Genomic DNA, 9,867 nt, shown 5'->3' on the forward strand with positions numbered 1-9,867 from the left:
GAATTACAAGTCCACGCAGCGACGACCAAACAAAGACTAACAAATGTTACTGCGTATTGATGTAAAATTGAGAAAGAAGAAAATTTTGATATTTACTTTATTCAAACCACCAATTTAACCACAATTGTATATTACCGATTCATTTTCTACTGAAAAAAATTCTGCCCTAGCATTTAATGATTGACTGATTCAACTGGTGCTGGTAAGTGGCTTTAAGCTAAGCTAATCACCTGTTGACGGTAGCTTCATATTTACCGTATGAGAGTGGCATCGATCGTCTCATCTAATTCTCTGCAAGAAAGTTTATTTCCCAAAATGTCAAACTATTCCTTTAACCAAATACCAGTTTTACAAGCAGGCACATTCAGACACATTATAAAGACACTGCTATGATTACAGTTTTTCACAATTGTTTTCTGAATCTTTGGCTCATTTTCTCAAAACTCTAAACACAAAACAAAATCACAAACACAAAATGCAAAACTCTACAAATCTCTAACAAAAGCAAACACTGCATTCAAAACTGTTTCTTTCCTAAATGTTTATTTGCATCAAAATGACACACACATGCCATCATATGAATAGATCTGTCTACCAACCAACAACACAGCGATGTGCTCAACACAACATCTTCTCTCGCCCGTAGTTCTGTGTGTTCCTGCTCGACAACTGCTACCACAGTTGTTGTTATTGGCTCTGTTACTATTACTGTCATTATTATTCCTATAACTGTCATTCCTATTATATATAATAATATTAATATTACCAGTACCATTACATTATTACAACTTTAAAATTCTAGGTGGTTTTTGCATTGTGCTTCCCTTACACTGTAGCTGGTTGTAAAAGATTATTACAGTAGTGTATATCTACTCTGCATCTGTTCCAAAATGCAGTATTTTTGAACACTTGTGTTTTATATGTAACACTTTACATACCAAACAGTAGAAAACCAGGAAAAACCCACACGCAATACAATAACAGTTTTATTTTTTCCCAAAATGCAGTATTTTAGAACACTTGTGTTTTATATGTAACACTTTACATACCAAACAGTAGAAAACCAGGAAAAACCCACACGCAATACAATAACAGTTTTATTTTTTCCCAAAATGCAGTATTTTGGAACACTTGTGTTTTATATGTAACACTTTACATACCAAACAGGAGAAAACCAGGAAAAACACACATGCAATACAATAACAGTTTTATTTTTTCCCAAAATGCAGTATTTTGGAACACTTGTGTTTTATATGTAACACTTTACATACCCAACAAGAGAAAACCAGGAAAAACAGTCAGTAAGATAGAGGGTTTTCTCAAAATAAATAAATAAAAGTGTAGTTTTTCAAAACTCTAAACACAACAAATGCAAAATGTAAGAAAAAAGAAATTAGGCTGCATCCTGCCTCCTATTTTGACTGTATGTTTTTTTGTTTTCGTCTTGAAATGGGTAATCTAATAAACAAGAGAACCAAAACCAAAAAACAAGTCTTATTTCTGTTTTTCTTTTGTTTTGTACTGTTTCTCTGCTTTGCGCATGCACAGTCTGATCTGTACCGTGGACTTGCCTCGCGGAGCATGCAGATTCAAAGAAAAAATTTGTAAAGCATTTTGGAAATTGAAATATAAGATTATAGTAAATTTAAAGGAATTTGATGACAGACGGACTGTAGTCTGTTATGAACGCACGAGTGACCAAGTGCACATAAATAGTGTTAGTGATTAAATTTAATTCTGTTGCACCAAAACTTTAAACTCCAATGTAAACTGTGATCTTGTATTAACTTAAAGCTTACACTTGAGGAGGTTAAACTTTTAAAATGGGTTGAGCAAAATAATCAAGTTCCTCAAAGAAAGTTAAGGGACAAACTCAACCCAACTGAGCACTGTTGAGTTAAACTCAATATAAACTACTAAAATAACAGGAAGGAGTACACATTATAAAGAAAGGCTAGTGTCACAGACACGCCAGGCTCCATCTCACCACATACACACCGCACTCCTTCACCTGAATATTAATTCCCAGCACCTGTCACCCATCACACACCTGAACATAATCAGCCACTCCACTCCTCCATAAATTCCAACTCCTCACCACAGTCTGTGTCCGGTCTCGTTGGAATGAAGGACAATACTCTTACTCCTGCCTCATTACTTCACTGACTCACCCCCGACACGATACTCCGACTCCGAACCTCGACCCCGACTCCTGTCATCTCCAGTTCCCCGAGTGTGTCTCTCCAGCTCCAACTCCTGTGTGTCTCCAGTCTCCCTAGTGTGTCGCTCCTGTTCCCATCTCCAGAATCCTTCTGCCACCAGTATAAGGGACGGTATCTTTATCTCTTTCATCCATTCATATCTCTTGTGTGTGAAATAAACTCTCTCAGTATCCTCACCGTGTCTCCGGTTGATCTGTCCGTAACAGAAGACCGGACCCCGCAACAGGATTGCAGCATGAGTGCCACGGATCCGTTCCAGGAGCTGGTGGATATCCTGTGCCGTGGCCTCATCGCTTCACCATCATCCACATCCACCTCCGCCACTTCCGCTTCCGCTCCGGTAACACCAGCAGTTCCGCCATGTACCAGTCCCATGGCCAAACCAGCGCCCTTCTCTGGCTCGGCGGAGGACTGCAATGGATTCATACTGCAATGTTCCCTGGTCCTGGAGATGCAATCTACCCTGTACCCCACTGAGCGCTCCAAAGTAGCTTTTGTTATCTCCCAGCTACAGGGAAGAGCGTTACAATGGGCCGAGTCCATCTGGTCTCAAAACGGCCCCGTCACCCAATCCCTGGACCACTTCCGCGAGGTGTTCGGAAGACCAGCCGGAGACTCCTCAGCCGGAGAAAAATTATATCAACTCAAGCAAGGTCAGCGGTCAGTCCAGGATTACGCCCTAGAATTCTGAACCCTCGCGGCAGCCAGCGGATGGAATGAGCAGCCCCTTATTACCACCTTCCGTCAGGGATTGGAACCCAGGGTAAGATTGCATCTCGCTGCATACGAGGATACCATCGGCCTCGAACGGTTTATTCAGTTAGCCATTCGTGTGGCCACTCGTATGCAGACGTGTTTACTGGAACACCAGGACCAGCATCCACTCACACACAACCCCCGTCAGCCAGAGAGGCGCCGCTTTCCTGAACCCGAACCCGAACCCATGCAGTTAGACTCCAACCGACTAACCCCGGCGGAGCGGCAGAGACGGCTGACCCAGGGCTTGTGTTTGTACTGTGGAGCCTCTGGACACAATCGGGCCACCTGCCCAGTGAGACCACCATGTCATATGGTGAGTGCCATACTTCCAAGTATCGCTTGTAGTAAACCTCTGTCAACTGAGACAATCCTGGTGACTCCTAACCTGTCCCTTCCAGTACAAGCCCTCATCGACTCCGGGTCAGCCGGCAATTTCATCTCCGGCTCCCTCTGCCGCCAACTCCGCATCAAGACCTCATTCACACCCACCAGTTACCAGATTCACGCCATAACCAGGAAAACTATCAACCGCCGAGGCATTCAGAGGGCGACTGGTCCTGTAACCCTCCGGGTGGGTCTACTGCATGAGGAACAACAGCACTTGATGGTTCTGGAGGGCTCGACTGCGGAGGTAATCTTAGGGCGGCCTTGGTTAGAACAACATGACCCCATCATATCCTGGGCTACAGGTGAAGTGTTGAAATGGGGTAATTCCTGTTTTCCTGACTGTTTCCCTCGCCGACCAAGACCATCTTCGTCCAGCCTTCAGAGGCTTCCTGTGTGCACAACATCTATCGAAAGTCCCAGAGAGAAGCAGTCAGTGGAAATCCCGCCTTGCTACGCCGCCTACAAAGATGTATTCTGCCCTAGGAGAGCCTCCCAGTTACCCCCGCATCGGCCATGGGACTGCGCAATAGACCTCATACCGGGTGAACCAGTGCCTCATGGAAAGATCTATCCATTATCCATTCCAGAACAGAAAGCCATGGAGGAGTACATTGAGGAGGCCCTAGCACAGGGGTATATCAGACCATCTACTTCTCCAGCAGCTTCCAGCTTCTTTTTCGTGGCCAAGAAGTACGGAGGCTTGCGGCCCTGTGTGGATTACAGAGCACTCAATCGGATCACAGTCAAGTTCCGGTATCCACTTCCCCTCGTTCCCCGCTGCGCTGGAACAACTTCGCGGTGTCACTGTCTACACCAAGTTGGACCTCCGCAGCGCATACAATCTGATCCGGATATGTGAGGGGGACGAATGGAAAACAGCCTTCGTAACACCCACCGGTCATTACGAATACCTAGTGATGCCCTACGGTCTGGCCAACGCCCCCTCCGTCTTCCAGGACTTCATTCATGAGGTGCTCCGGGAGTTCCTTCATAAATTTGTAATAGTATACATTGACGACATCCTGATTTACTCCCAGAGCATGGCAGCCCATCGCCAGCACGTTGCGGAAGTCCTAGAATGTCTGAGAAGCTATCACCTCTTCCTCAAGGCTGAAAAATGTGAATTCCATCAGTCATCTGTGGAAGCCATCCGGAATTGGCCCACTCCAACCACAATAAAGGAACTGCAACGATTCCTGGGGTTTGCTAACTTCTACTGTCGCTTCATACAGAAATTTAGCATGATAGTCCATCCCCTGACCAGCCTCCTTCACAATAAGCCCAAGTCTCTGTCCTGGCCACCAGCCGCACAAGAAGCTTTCGACCTCCTCAAAAGAACCTTCACCAGTGCACCGCTCCTAACCCATCCAGATCCCGAGAAACCGTTTACAGTAGAGGTGGACGCCTCTACTACTGGGGTAGGAGCGGTGCTGTCACAATTTCAGGGAAACCCAGCCAAACTCCACCCATGTGCTTTCTTCTCCCGGAAACTTAGCCCGGCGGAGAGAAACTACGACATCAGACAGAATTGCTGGCAGTTAAGTTGGCATTAGAGGAATGGAGGCATTGGTTGGAGGGTGCCCAACATCCCTTCACCGTGTTGACAGATCATAAAAACCTAGAGTATCTCAAGAAGGCCAAACGTCTCAACCCGCGCCAGGCACGCTGGGCCCTGTTTTTTACCAGATTCCAATTCAACATCTCATATCGTCCTGGCTCCAAGAACTTTAAAGCAGAAAGCTAAGTCCCAGATTCATTGGTCCCTTTACCATAATTGAACAAATCAATCCTGTCACTTACAAGCTCCAGTTACCGGCACAATATAAGATTCACCCTACCTTCCATGTATCACTACTCAAACAGTTTTATCCTTCTGTTCCCCTCTCTTCAGATCCTTGCGACGCGACAGATCCCCCCTTACCGCTGATCCTAGAGGATGGAACCGCCTACCAGGTCCGTGAGATCTTGGACTCCCGACGCTGTGGTGGCTTCCTGGAATATCTGGTGGATTGGGAGGGGTACGGTCCTGAGGCGAGGTCATGAGTTCCCCGACAGGACATCCTCGATCCCTCTCTTCTGACAGAATTCCACTCTAACCATCCAGATCGACCTCCCCCCCGAGGAAGAGGACGGCCGCCACGACGTTGGGGTCCTCAGGAGCAGACCGTGAGGGGGGGGGGTACTGTCACAGACACGCCAGGCTCCATTTCACCACACACACCGCACCTGAATATTAATTCCATTAATTCCACGCTCCTGTTCCCGGTCCTGTGTATATCCACTCATCTCCAGAATCCTTCTGCCACCAGTATAAGGGACGGTATCTTTATCTCTTTCATCCATTCATATCTCTTGTGTGTGAAATAAACTCTCTCAGTATCCTCACCGTGTCTCCGGTTGATCTGTCCATAACAGCTAGCGCAAAGAAACGTTACCAGGTGGAAGTTAAGTTTCACTTTCACTTTCCGGCGGAGCTATTACAGCTGTATAAAACAGCATTCTCCTCTGCTTTCGCCTTTGGCATTCCAGTTGTGGAAGACGGCTTCTCCCCCGCTTTGAAAAGCAATCAAAGTCCATAGAGTAGTGCATTTTCAGATGGTTACAATCTTTTTTTATTTTATTTTGTTGTTTTGGACCTGAGCAAACGAGAGGAGGATGTGACGTTTTATAACAATTTAATGTTTTGTTAAGCAATACAGAGCAGCTGAAAGTTAACGGTTTCCCCCCTCTACTCATTAGGTCCCAACCACACAAATCTATTATTTATTTTAACTTGGGTTGGCAAGCATCTCCATATTGATTAAACTCTATTTAATTTTGGTTTACATCAATAAACTTGGATTTACTAAACAGAGATTAGTTTTTAATTGTGCAACAGAGCTGTTTAATTTTAAATCCGGATTTACTGATTTTATACCTAGTTTTGCTAAACTCTGATTAGAACTAATCTTAGATTAAATTAATCCTTGTTGGTGCAACCCAGCCTTAGAGCTCTGTGGAAATGCCACAGAATATCATTCTTTCTTTGTTTGTTCTCACGATCATTCAAATATTTTTGATAAGGAGAAGAAACAGAATTACACTTACAAGACAGAGAAAACTGAGACGTGCTGTTCTTGCTACACTAGCAAGACGTCACCAAATTATAGTGAAAAGATTAAGATGATGGTAGAGCTTTGCATTTATATTCACAATAGATACTATATACACACACATATCATTCCTGAATTCTTAGTGTGAACAATTAACTCTCACAGTCAGACTACACTCCCTCCTGAGGAAACTTAGACATGTTACTTTTGTTTTCACATCACATATATTAAACTATTATAACAGGGTGTGATTGTGTTCTCACATAGCTTTTAGTCACACATTTCATTTCATGACACCATGTTATCAGTTTTAATATCTTTATTTACAGCTTGAACAACCATCTCAGTATTGTGTACTGAACTGCCAAGTTCTTGTCTTGGCCTCATACTTTAAAGGCCAGAGTGACCTGCGACCAGATTTCCACCTCTCCAGACCCACAATACTCAATCTCCTTCGCATCCTGCGCTCTCCATTTGACCATGGCTAGGGTCATGATATAGAGGTTCCAGCGTTCCTGTTTTGGCTGCCAAGCGCACCTTCTTACCGTGTTGTCTTGAGCGTTTGGCATCCCACGTTCCACGGTGAATGATATCAGCCACAGGGTCGCACTCAAAATGATCAAACTCAAAAACAGGGTCATCTGCTTTCCACCACCTGATGAGCTTCGAACATCTGGTGCTGGCTTTGAGCATCTAGCTGGATCTGCAGCATTCGCCAGGGTTGTGGGCAGCATTGATGGCTGTCACATAAGAATCAAGCCCCCAAGTGCAGATGCTCAGTGCTACTTCAACAGGAAGATGTTTTATTCTATTCAGCTGCAAGCAGTGTGTAACAACCAGTGGCGGTTTCTGGACATATTTATTGGCTACCCAGGCTCAGTGCATGATTCCAGATATCTTAAAAATAGCCCTTTGTATGTTCAACGACTGTACCCACCTGAAGGCTATTGTATTCTAGGGGATGGTGGATATCCTTGTATGTCATGACCCATCACACTCATAACACTTTACAGGGAGGTTTAACAGGCACCATGCAAAGGCCCATTCTGAGATCGAATCTGCTAATCTTTCAGCACCAAACACCACTCCTCCAGCTCTTCATGACCATGACTATTAAGGAGACACGTTAAAGTCAAAACTCGTTCACAAGTTTTTTGGTTCAAGTTTCATTCATGTACAGTAAATAGTTTCAACTGCTATTGCTAATAATGTTAACAGTTATTACCAATATAGCCTTTGATCTGTAACATTGTTAAACCCATTGGAAAGTTATGGAAATGTTGATCTGTCAGAATGTGCTTTGTAGATAGTTCACATCAGTCAGTGCTCCTCAGTTTTTGAAAAACTATTTTATTATTATTAAAAACAAACAAAATTCTTTCTGGTCTGTTTACATTTTTTCAACTATCTTTTCTAATAAATTTAACAGCCTCTCCTCCCTGGCCTTGTCTTGCCTGGCCATCTCCTCTGCCCTCTCCAGCAGTTCCAGGATGACATCATGCCGTTGCCTTTTTGGTGGCCCTGGCTCCTCTGACCTTGACACATTCCCTGGCTCTGGAACCTGACTCTCTGGCTCAGGTGGCATTGAATCAGGGGATTTTGATTCAGAAATGGAAGGGTTCTCTGCCCACGCTGAGGCAATGAAGCATGGACACTGAATAGATGACCTGCCACCAATTGGCTCATCCATGAGAGAGAACCACTTCAATGTTCCAGCAGTGGGCTCCCCTTATTCAGTGCCACTCCCAGTCGGTGGCCTCCTGAGCTCTTGCACACATATTGCAATTTATATAAAATAGCAAATATCTATGCTGTCATTATGCAGGGCTATAGGTAAATACAATAAATCTAAACCTTGTATGTTTTTTTCAAGTTCTCCCACTTGAGAACTTGCTTGGGCAGGAGTCACCACCCCAGCAAGACCCATATCTTTCAACACAGCTCTACAAAATGTATCAGAATCAGCTTTATTGGCCAAGTATGTGTACACATACAAGGAATTTGACTCCGGTTTTTTCATTGCCTCAATGTACTTACACAGGAATGGACAAATATTGCCAAATACTTGCTCATTGTGGGATTTGTTGGGTCTCTGTAAATAATATTATAAAGAGTACGGTCTAGACCTGCTCTATAGGAAAAGTGCAATGTAATAACATAACTTCTGTTATGAATTGGCACTATTAAATAAAATTTAATTTAATTTAATCACAAGATTATGTCTTACACCTCAAAATAAGATACTCCTTTACAAGAATTTGACATAACTCACTCCCATCCGGCTGCAGAGGCAAAATGTTTGCCTGAGAAGAGGTGGTTCCTCTCTTTCCGAATGAAGCTTACCACATCGTCGTCAGTCCCTGAAGAGACTAAAATAAATTGGCAATCGACATTCCGGTAACGCTTTAGATTACAGCCCGCAACGTACAGCATAATTACCCGAGAGTTGCGGTGTAATCTTTTGTACTAACAGTGTACTAGTACAGTAGTCTGGGTACAGGGTACAGTATGATCATAACACTGGCCCACAAGCCCATCTAGTTTTAATTTAGCAGTGCTGCCAATGGCAAATACTGGACAGAAGAGGGCTAGCTAACCTTTAGCTAGCTGGATCACTAGCTGTGAATTGTGCCGTAATGGCATAATGCATACATAATTTATTGGCTACACTGGTAAAACAAACTTCAACATCGAAAGTTAAACGGAAAATGACTTACATTTGTTTGTTGCAGTTTTCGCGCTGCTATGTTGGTCCTCTTGTCTGTCTGCCATTTTTCTTTCAGCGCAATTTATTCTATTTGTGAAAATGCGAAAAAGGGCGATTTTACTGCTTTTTTCACATCTAGACCACATTGGACCAGGTCCAGATAAACAAACACTATACCTAGACTTGTCAAATCTGGACTAGATTATCCCAGAGAGGCTAAAGATTCTTTAAAACACAGTTTTAAAATTTGTGAAAACTTGTGAAAATGCAAAAAATAGCAATGTCACTGAATAGTATTTCCACAACATTGTCTTTGTTATTTGCGATTCACTTTAGTCCACGTCTCTCCATTTTATTTGTAATTTCCATGTAGAGTTCTTCTTTCTCACTTGAAAACAAAAGTAGAAAATGTATTATTATTATTTCTTATATTATTTAGTTATTTTTACCTTCAAAACACAAAAACAATCAAAACATCTTCATAGATTGGTCAATTGGTTAATTTACTCTTCAAATTCTTTTTTCACATTTTTTTTTTTACTGTTAATTTTAATAATTCAGTCATTAGTGTGCCTGCCTGCATTAATCTTTTACCCTTTTAACCTCTTGAGGCTGTTCTCATTCACTTTTTGTAGTTATTCCTACGAAAAGTAATGCACTACAATTTGGGATGTACTTCACGTGACTTACGTGTTTACAT

General features: G+C 43.1%; 1 long non-coding RNA gene across 1 annotated transcript; it reads left to right on the plus strand.

The window, feature by feature from the left end:
- The first annotated feature begins 65 nt into the window (after window positions 1-65).
- Window positions 66-7,838, plus strand: LOC122882687. The gene is made up of 2 exons (XR_006379439.1): window positions 66-202; window positions 5,260-7,838. It is a non-coding gene; the product is annotated as an uncharacterized LOC122882687 (long non-coding RNA).
- Window positions 7,839-9,867: the final 2,029 nt, after the last annotated feature.

The sequence above is a fragment of the Siniperca chuatsi genome, linkage group LG10 (assembly GCF_020085105.1).
Source record: "Siniperca chuatsi isolate FFG_IHB_CAS linkage group LG10, ASM2008510v1, whole genome shotgun sequence".
NCBI lineage: Eukaryota > Metazoa > Chordata > Actinopteri > Centrarchiformes > Sinipercidae > Siniperca > Siniperca chuatsi.